Source organism: Panthera onca, assembly GCF_046562875.1.
Source record: "Panthera onca isolate mPanOnc1 chromosome Y unlocalized genomic scaffold, mPanOnc1 haplotype 2 h2.ChrY_unloc_5, whole genome shotgun sequence".
Classification (NCBI taxonomy): Eukaryota; Metazoa; Chordata; class Mammalia; order Carnivora; family Felidae; genus Panthera; species Panthera onca.
The window spans coordinates 1,883,359-1,894,738 of NW_027675868.1; the positions used below are offsets into that span (position 1 = coordinate 1,883,359).

At 41.7% G+C, this 11,380-nt stretch overlaps 1 pseudogene; it reads left to right on the forward strand.

The window, feature by feature from the left end:
• The first annotated feature begins 616 nt into the window (after positions 1–616).
• LOC145715275 (coiled-coil domain-containing protein 71L-like) lies at positions 617–9,504 on the forward strand (annotated as a pseudogene).
• Positions 9,505–11,380: the final 1,876 nt, after the last annotated feature.

Consider the following 11,380-nt stretch of genomic DNA (forward strand, 5'->3'; position numbering starts at 1 on the left):
TTGTCCTCTGTGTCATTCCTTCTCATAACATTTAGTCTTTTATTTAACAGCATTTGCCACAACTTGTAATTACACATGTACCTTTTGTAGCTGAGGTTTGAAACATCCTGAATATATGGAGCGTGCATGTTTGATTATCACTGTGTACTTGAACCTAATAGTACCTGACACCTAAGGTGCTCGATATGTATATCCACAGTACCTGAAATAGGGGACTTTTAACTATCTCCCGGTGTGCTTGACTGCAATATACATTCAAGTCTTCAATAATCTCTACCACCAAATTTAGTATTCATATACAAAAAAGGGAAGGGTCACCTCCTCAAGAATAGGAAAAACAGTTTGCCTTGTTGATAGCTTCTATGGTGTAGCTTACATTTTGACCTACAAAAGACCCCACCCTGGAGATACAGTTTGCATGGATGTAGTGACAACTATGAGGAAATCAAAACAAAATACAGTGTTTATTGAGTGTAATGTGCCATGATTTTTTCCACACGTTTTACAGGCATTACCAATAATCTCACAACTATACTGAACATAGGCGTTATACTTCCCCTTTACAAATTGGAAAAGCAAACTGTGAGGTATCATTTGCCTACAATCTAAGATCTGGATGGTAGAAGGAATTGATGGGGCCAGGTAATTTAAAAAATCCACAATTTTGCCCAAGGTAACCTCTGGGAAATCAGAAAATGAGCGGCTTTCATAAGTGCAGCTGCCCAGAGCCTTTCGGAGGAGCCGTCTGTGTGGAGCCCGGGCTTTGACGCCATCACATCTCCAGGATCTCACTACCAGGAGAAACCCCCATTGTTGGGAAGGGCAAGAACATCCTTCCATGGCAATTTAAGGTGTTTTAACCCCTGTCAAGAGAGTGCAAACCTCCAATTACTTCATTCGGTACTTCAAGGAGCAAATCAAAGCACACCTCGTGGGATTTTCAAACATCACTCTGAGATGAGAAATCAAACAACGAAAGTCATAGCAACGCAAAGCAAGAAACACTTTCCAAAACACACCTCCAGAAGGGCCAGGCCATGGAGAGGGGATGAGGCCACTTTAATGTAGCAGTGCTCTCAGGTGCAGAGCACATAAAACAAAACAAAACAAAACAACACAACAACAACAACAACAACAACAACAACAACAACAAAAACGTTAAAACACATAAGGAATAGAAAACTATCCACAATGATGAAACCGAAGAATTCCTGTCAGACGAAATTCCAGGATGAAGTGACCGTTAAATTGATCAAAATAGATAAAAGCAGTATAACAGTAAGAACTTAGAATAATTGTCATAAGATTTATCACTGGGCTTCAAAAAAGGCATAGAAGACAACAGAGAATTTAGTATTGCAGTGAGAAAAGAACTAAAACATAGCCATGGTTAATTAAAAAGGCACTGACATAGGGATTGATTTTAATCACTGATACAAAAACAGATAAGCTGGAAACTTGGATGTCTACTACCCAAGTTAATAGTTATGAGATTGTAGCAAAAGCTAATTCTAAAAAAAAAACTATTAAATAATGAAAAGGAGAAAGCTAAAATATGTCAAGGTTTAAATACCTAGCATGAGCCGTGCAGGTATATAGTTGTTTAAAATTCTAGGATATCAAATAATAGTATGTGATAGCCATTGTAACACATGCAAAGTTCACCATTTCTACCTTTGCTCTTCTACATGTGGAGTAATACGTTATTGGGTCTTATAGAATATCTGAAAAAATGAATAGCAAAAAATAAAAAGTTTTTGAAAGTATATTTTGCTAGTGAGTTTGTCATGTCAAACAAAGTAATAAAAAGGTGTTATTTCCAAACCCTATTCACGTGCACTCTTATTATGGCTAGACTCCATAAAAAGTTATTGCACAATTGCAATAAACATGATTACCAGTGCAATCTATATTTTTTTTAAATTCCATTTGTTCATTTATTTGAAAGCCAGAATAGAGCATGGAGAATGTACCCTCTAGATTCTGGATTCTCTCCTTGATTCCAAATGTCTTATTTGGGCTGCTACCATAAAGACGGTAAAACAATATTATCTGTACAATGAACATGTAAAATTTTGTACCCCTCACTAGTATTACAATTTTGCTGTTTAGCATATGTGTTTACAAATACACACGTGTGCACTGGGTGAAGTTAGATGTTTCATACTTCTATCCATATCATGAGGAATTCAATATATTTTAAAGAGTTAGATTCCAGTTACCAAACCTAATGTGGGATAACATGCAAAGTTCTTGCTTATTTCTCACTTATTGTGCAATTATGAAGTTACCATAGAGCCCAAAGGGTAAATTTTTTTTAACTACACTTAACTGAACATATATCACTGAAAGTCAAACTTTGGCCTTTCAAAGATGACATGAGACTGAACGCAGAAAACCCAAAAGACTCCATGAAAACGCTGCTAGATTTGATACATGAATTGACCAAACTCACAGGATACAAAATCAATGTAAAGAAACTGGTTGCATTTCTATACACCAATAAGGAAGCAACAGAAAGAGAAGTCAAGAAATCAATGCCAATTACAATTTCACCAAGAACCATAAAATACCTAGCAAGAAACCTAACCAAAGATGTAAAAGATCTGTACGGTGAAAAGTATAGAAAAATGTATAAAGGGAAATGATGAAGACACAACAAAATCAGAAAACAAACAAACAAACAAACAATCCATGCCTATAGAGTGGAAGAATGAATAGTGTTAAAATATAAATACTACCCAAAGCAATCTACACATTTAATGCAATACCAATCAAAATTGTACCAACATTCTTCTCCAGACTAGAGTAAGCAATCTGAAAATTGGCACGGAACAACCAAAGAACCTGAGTACTCAAACTTATATTGAAAAAAGAAAGCCAAAGTGGGAGGCAGCCCAGACTTCCCCTTTCCTATGGAGCTGTAATCATCAAGATAGTATGACATTGGCACAGAAACAGGCACATTAACCAATGAAACAGAGTAGAGAACCCAGAAGGGGCCCCACAAATATATGCTGAACTAACCTTTGACAAAGCTGGAAAGAGAATCCAATGGATAGAAGACAGTCTCTTAACAAGTGGTGCTGGGAGAACTGAACAGCAACATGATGAAGAATCAACTAGATGACTTTCTTACAACGTGCACAAAAATAAACGCAAAACGGATGAAAGACTTAAATGTAGACAGGAAACCATCAAAACACTAGAGGAGAAAAGAGGAAAAAAAAACCCTTTGACCTCAACTGCAGCCATTTCTTCTTTGGCATGTCTCAAAAGACATGGAAATGAGAAGGTAAAATGAATTATCATGACCTGGTGAAGATAAAAATCTTCTGCACTGCAAAGGAAACAATCAGCCAAATTAAAAGGCAACCGATGGAAGGAGTGAAGATATTTGCGAATGACATATTGGTAAAGGGTTAGTATACAAAATGTATAAAGAACTTACCCAAGTCACACCTGGAAAATGTAATACAGTGAAAAAATGGGCAGAAGACATGAATAGACACTTTTCCAAAGGAGACATCCAGATGGCCCACAGACACATGAAAAGATGCTCAACATCACTCATCATCAGGAAAATACAAATCAAAGCCACACTGAGATACCACCTCACACTAGTCAGTGTGGCTAAAATGAGCAACTCAGGAAACCACAGATGCTGGCGAGCATATGGAGAAAGAGTAACCCTCTCTCACTGTTGGTGGGAAAGGAAACTGCTGCACCACTGTAAGCATGAAACTTACAGACATCACAATGACTCTAAACGCATATCTTTCCCTAATAACAGTGAATTTCAATGACTAAATGCTCCAACCAAACAACATAGCGTATCAGAATGGATAGAAAAAACAAAAACAAAAAACAAAACAAGACCCATCTCTTTGCTGTCTACAAGAGACTGATTTTAGACATGAGGACACCTTCAGATTGAAAGGGAGGGGATGGAGAACTGTGTATCATGCTACTGGAGGTGAAAAGAAACCTGGAGTAGCCAACTTATATCATACAAAGTAGAGTTTAAATTAAAGGCTGTAACAAGATATGATGAAGAGCTTTTTATATCAATTTCAGGGTCTCTCCATCAGGAAGAGCTAAACATTTTAAATGTCTACACACCAAATTAGTAGACACACAAATATATAAAACAATTAATTAAAAATATACAGAACCTTGTTGATCAGAATGTGGTAATTGCAGGGACATTAAATTAACCACAGAAAAAAGGATGGAAAATCTCCAAAAGCATGGAGGTTAAAAAACATCCCACTAACGAATAAATGGGTCAACCAGGCAATTTGAGAAGAAATTAAAAGACATAAGGAAACAAATGAAAACGAAATACAACAATGTAAACCCTTCGGGATGCAGCAAGGGCAGTCCTGGCAGGGAACAACAAAACAAAACAAAACAAAACAACAACAACAACAACAACAACAACAACAACAACAACAACAACAAGAAACATTGCTATCCAGGCCTATCTCAAGAAAGAAGAAACATCCCCAATACAAAATCTAACAGCACACCTAAAGGAACTAGAAGCAGAAGAGCAAGGCACCCCAAACCGAGCAGAAGAAGAGAAATAATAAAGATCAGAGCAGAAATAAACAATATGGAGTCTAAAGGAAAACAGTAGAGCACATCAATGAAACCAAGAGTTGTGTTTTTGAGAATATACACAAAAGTGATAAACGTCTAGCCTGGCTTCTCAAAAAGAAAAGAGAGGGGACCCAAATAGGTCAAATCACGAATGAAAATGGAATTATTACAACGAATCCCTCAGAAATTCAAGCAATCATCAGGAAACATTATAAAATCTTCTATGCCAACAAACTGCACAACCTGGAAGAAATGGACAAATGCCTCCATACCCACACACTTCCAAAATTCAAACGGGAAGAAATAGAAAATGTGTATGGACCCTTAACTAGTGAGGAAATTGAATCAGTTATCAAAAATATCCCAATAAATAAGAGTCCTAGACCAGGTGGCTTCCCTGGCGAATTCTAGCAGACATTTAAAGTAGAGATAATAGCTATCCTTCCCAAGCTGTTCCAAAAAATGGAAATGAAAGCAAAACTTACAGACTCATTGTATGAAGCCAACATTACTTTGATTCCCAAACCAGAGACACAGAAAAAAAGGAGAATTACAGGCCAATATCCCTGATGAATAGGGGTGCAAAAATTCTCAACAAGATACTAACAGATCACATTCAATAGCATATAGAAAGTATTATTCAACACGATCAAGCGGGATTCATTCTTGGCTGCAGGGCTAGTGCAATATTCACAAATCAATCAATGTGCTACATCACATTAATAAAAGAAAAGAACCATAGTACACTGTCAATAGATGCAGAAAAAGCATTTGAGAAAATACAGCTTCCTTACTTAATACAAACCCTCTAGAAAGTTGGGATAGAAAGAACATACTTTAAACATCATAAAAGCCATTTATGAGAAGCCCACAGTAAATATCGTCCTCAATGGGGGAAAACTGAGACCATTCCCCCTGAGATCAGGAACAAGAGAGAGATGTCCAATATCACCCCCGTTGTTGAACATAGTGTTGGAAGTCTTAGCATCAGTAATCAGACAGTAAATGAAATTAAAGGTGTCATCATTTGCAAGATGAATTCAAACTTCCACTTTTGCAGATAACATGACACTATACATGGAAAATCCGACAGACTCCACCAAAAGTCCTCTAGCATTGATACATGAATTTAGCAAAGGTGCAGGGTACAAAATCAATATACAGAAATTGGTTGCGTTTTATACACCAATAATGAAGCAACAGAAAGGGAAATAAAAAACGGATCCAATTTACAATGCACCAAGAGTCAAAAAATACCTAGGAATAAACCTAACCAAAGATGTAAAAGATCTGTATGCTGAAAACTATAGAAAGCTTGTGAAGGATATTGAAGAAGATACAGAGAAAGCGAAAAACTGCCCATGCTCGTGGATTGGAAGAATAAATATTGACGACATGTCAATACGACCCAACGCAGTCCTCACATTATATGCAGCCCCATTCACATCGCACCGGCATTCTTCTCCAAGCTGGAACAAGCAATCATAAAATGTGTATGGAAACACAAAAGACCCTGAATAGCCAAAGTAATACTGAAGAGGAAAACCAAAGTGAGAGGCACCACAATGCCAGACTTTAGCCTGTACCACAAAGCTATAACCATCAAGACAGCATGGTATTGGCACAGAAACAAATACATAGACTTAATGGCATAGAATAGAGACCCCAGAATTGGACCCACATACCTATGGCCAACTAATCTTTGACAGAGCAGGAGAGAATATCCAATGGGAAAAAAAGACAGCATCCATTTAACAAATGGTGCTGAGAGAACTGGACAGCAACATGCACAAGAATGAAACTAGACAACTTTCTTACACCACTCACAAAAATAAACTCACAATGGATGAAGGACGTGAATGTGAGACAGGAAACCATCAAACCCTTGAGGAGAAAGCAGGAAAAATCGTCTTTGGCCTCAGCGTCAGCAAGTTCTTAGTTGACACATCTCCGAAGGCAAGGGAACTAAAAGCAAAAATGAACTATCGGGACCTCATCAAAATGAAAATCTTGTCCACAGTGAAGGAAACAATCAAAAAAACTAAAAGGCAACTGACTGAATGGGAAAACATGTGTGCAAAAGTCACACTGGATAATTGGCTACTATCCAAAACCTATCAAAAGAACTCACCAACTCCACACCCGGGAAACAAATAATCCAGTGAAGAAACGGGCAGAAGACTTGAACAGACACTGTTCTAAAAAAAGACATCCAGATTGTCAAGAGACACATGAAAAGATGCTCAACAGCACTCCCCGTCAGGGAAATCAAAATCAAAATCGCACTGAGATACCACCTCATGCCAGTCAGAGTGGCTGATGTGAGCAAATTAGAAGACTATAGATGCTGTTGAGGATGTGGAGGAACAGGAACCCTCTTGCACTGTTGGTGGGAATGCAACCTGGTGCAGCCGCTGTGGAAAACAGTGTGGAGGTTTCTCAAATCATTAAAAATAGATCTACCCTAAGACCCAGGAATAGCACTGCTAGGAATTTACCCAAGGGGTACAGGAGTGCTGAAACATAGGGGCACATGTACTCCAATGTTTATAGCACTACTTTCAACAACAGCCAAACTATGGAAAGAGCCTAGCTGTCCATCAACTGACAAGTAGATAAAGAAGTTGTGGTTTATGTATATACAATGGAATACTACTTGGCCATGAGAAAGAATGAAATCTGGCCATTTGTGGCAACATGGATGGAACTGGGGGGTATTATGCTACGTGAAATAAGTCAGGCAGAGAAAGACAGATACCATATGTTTTCATCCATGTGTGGATCTGGAGAAACTTAGCAGAAGACCATGGGGGAGGTGATGGGGGGAAAAAGTTATAGAGAGGGAGGGAGGCAAAGCATAAGAGACTCTTCAATACTGATAACAGACTGAGGGTTCACGTGGGGTTGGGGAGAGGGGAAAGTGGGTGACGGGCATTGAGGAGGGCACCAGTTGGGATGAACACTGGGTGTTGCGTGGAACCAATTTGAAAATAAATTACATTGAATGAAAAAGGAAATGTAGGGGTGGCTCTTACTGAATATAAGGATAGCTTTCCATTTTCAGCACTTTATGAGCGTGACGTAGTAGTAGCTTAAGCTGCGTAGATGAAAGTTTTGTTTGTGTGTTTAAGAAAAGGAGTTGAATAAAGACAGAGGCCTGTCACATGTATCACGTTGACCTTGGCAAGTTTCTCTTCTGATTGTTACCATGACTTATCACTCTTAGTGATTCACCTAGTTTGGAGTCATCCTTTCATACCAAATGGATTTCAGTTGATCATGGTAGGTGGTCTTTGTAGTATTTTGTGAATGAATTGTGTATGTGGTGATGATGGATGGACTATGCTGGTTGCTTTCAAAAGCACTTACACGGACGGTGTAACACGTTTTCTACCCTTGGAATCCCATACGTTCTCTTACTACCTTGTGTATGCCTTACCTGAAATATTCATGAATTGGTAGGTAGTGAATAGGTTTTAGTGGCACTGAATGCCCTACTGGCCACTCACACAGAATTCGTTGACGCTTTGCTCTTAAGCACACAATGGCTCGGTCTTCCCTAAGCTGCATGAAAGTGAGCATGGATACTAACTAGGCAAACTATTTGCTGCTGCTGTGAAGAACAGCTTCCTGAACTGTGAGCTGTACCAACACACGTATGGAACCCTAAGCAAGGCACAGTATATCGGTATTGTTTGAAAGGGTAGAGTAGTTATTTCAATTTGGCTTTCAGTGCGTTGCATGACAAGGCATTTAATTAGCTAAAACCCTCTTAGAGTCGTGTTTGATTGCAAGGTGTGTGTACTGTCCACCGCTAAGTGTCATTTCATGTTAGATGGAATTAATGGAGGCTGAAGCACCCGTGCATTCACCTCTAAGACAACCCTCTTGAACTCGTGAAGAATTATGGGCCTTCTCAGGTAAGATTAGGTACAGGTCTTTCTCAAGGGCATAATCTTAAACACAGCCAAACCTAAGGCAGCTTTGGGCAGCCCACTATGATAAGATATGCAGACATTGTGACCTCACAAAGCGCCTGGTCTCCTAGCAACTGCGGTGTAACTCTCACAGCCTGCCTCCTGATTTGGCTTCGCGGTAGAAAATTCATCAGGGCCCTGAGGCGGCCGCGAGACCTGGCAAGCGCGGGCGGCCCCTAGCGGCCTCACATCCTGAGCAGCAGGAAGAGGAGGTGGCGCTGGCCCGGGGAGGCCCTGGCCCTGGCCGCCGGGGGAGGAACCTCTAGCGCTGCAGGAGGGGCCGCGCTGGAGGCGCCTGAGGAGAAGGTGGTGTACATGCGGTGGCAACCGTCGCGACTGTCGCTGGCCAACAGCACCAAGGCGCTGATCGACGCTTTCAAGCTATTCCTGCCCGGCAGCACGGAGTTCATGAGCTCAGACGCGGAGCTCCGGAGCTACCTCTGCAGCCTCAAGCACCAGTTCTCCCCCCACATCCTGCGCAGCAAGGACGTCTACGGCTACTCCTCCCTCCTGGCCCTGGTCCCGGACCCCGGCACCAGCCCCCGAGGACCGCCTCCAGACGCGCCGGCCAGCTGCCAGGCGGAGGCGCCACGGAGCCCGGACGGTGGCGGTCGGCCAGAGGAAGGTGCCGCCCCCGCCGTCGCCGTCCCGCGAGGACAGCAGCCCCCGTAAGCCCGCGGCACCCGGGCCCTGCTCCAGGGGCCGCTCCCTGGAGGAGAGTGGGAGGGCGGCCACGCCGACGTTGACCACCTTCCCCACCATCCGCGTAGCTGGCGACGTGTGGGTCGAGAGCAGCCTGGCAGAAGCGCGGCGCCAGGCGCGCCAAGTCCTGGGAGTGAACCTGGAACCCGTGGTGAGACTCCGCCGCTTCCCAGTGCCTGGGCGTGGACCGCCGCGCGACCTCTCAGCCCCGGGACGGGCTGTGCCTGGAGGGATGAACCAGGGACAGCCGGGACCGCGTCCCCTAGTGCACTTTATGGGCGAAGAAGCACCAGATGGTCCAGGCCCGCGCCCCCGGGATGCGGCGCCGCCTTCTGGGACTCCCGGGCAGCTGTGCCTTCTGCTGCCTCCCAGCACCGGGTCTGAGGTGGGAGGAGACCCCTGGACCGCAAGGGAGGTCCCCTTTCTTCCTAACCCCAGATTGAGATGTCTCCAGGACTGTAGGGGCAGATCCATGTGCTCTCTTGTTCCCTCATTGGTCTGAAGTCGTCAGACTTCCACCCCCACCCCCTCCAAACGAATTTGGTTCCATACTTGTGTAATAAAGCTAGAATTTCCTTGCTGTTCACCCAACTCCCGGCTCCTCACGCCTCATTTTCTTTCTTTCTTTCCTTTTTTGACTGCCAATCTTTCCGGACGAAAGATCGAATATGTGTGGAAAGTTGTTGCAATACTTGGTATTCTCAATACTAATTGCAATCGTGGGTATTCTGAATCCCACACCTTTCCGAGTTTTAACTGGATTCCAACGCTTTGACCAAGGGTATTTTCTAAGAATTTCTAAGAAATTCAAGCATATCACTGTTAGTAACGTAAGGATTTGTATGGCTTTGAATGTCATGGGCTCGGTGATTACAAACCAAAAGATTCAAAATTCAACTGTGTACACATTCTTCAGACGTTTCTAAAGATTTTATACTGAAATGTAATGTTGATGTTTACTGACTCCTAAAGGAAATGGTAGACCCTCGGAAGGTTTTGTTTAGTAAAATTAACTTGGGAAATTCTTTATAAGTGGGTAAAATTGAAAATGCATTGAGAAGCCTCACGGTTTCTATTAAAAACCAGTGAGTGAATTTCAAAAAATAATAAATAAATTAAAAAATACATAAATAAATAAATAAACAAACAAACAAACAAACTGGTGCTGGTTATGGACATGGATGGAATCCACTCGGAAATGACTTGGCCTTGTACCAATCTCACACACTGATCTGGGAATCTTTCCAGGATAATTTATTTTAAAATGGAAATCACATAGTGTAAATGAGTAGGGGTAAGTGTGGTGACTAAACCTGCATACATAATAGCCGTTGGATTTCTCTGAAGTATTACTGATCCAGAGTGGTGGTACATTTTTTTTTGGCACCAAATAACTGGTTGAGGTTATCTTTGGGCAAAATAGATTTTCCTCACTTGTGTTTGTCATTGTTGTTGGATAACAGGAAATATCCACATTACCATGCATCACTCTTATAAATATCATGGCAGTTGGTTAACAGTTTTGCTCCAGGACTTTCCTTTATTATCTTATGTCCATGCACAGTTGTGTTAGCAGGTATTGGTCTTTTGTTTGACAATCAAAGACCACAGGGATCAAACAGGAGAGCCACACAGAGTACTTTTCACTTTTATGATAGTGTTTATATCCTGTGGCCCTCATGGAATTCTTGATTATCCAGGTGACCTCAGTTATTGGTGGCAGCAAGACTTAATGGTGTTTAGTCAGTGGTGCCGCAGTCAGATTTTACTGTGATATCGGAAGGGCCAAGGAGTGATTTTGTACCACTATTCTTTCAAGTTTAAGTATTCTGCAATAGAACCATCCATCCCAGGCTGAAACATGACCTATTAAATCTTCCATATTATGGTTTCTCCCTGCTTGGCAGCTTTTTAGGGGAATAATGAGAGTTGTGATTTTTTTTTTAATTTTCTTTTAATGTTTATTTATTTTTGAGACAGAGAGAGACAGAGCATGAATGGGGGAGGGTCAGAGAGAGAGGGAGACACAGAATCTGAAGCAGGCTCCAGGCTCCGAGCTGTCAGCACAGAGCCCGACGCGGGGCTCGAACCCACGG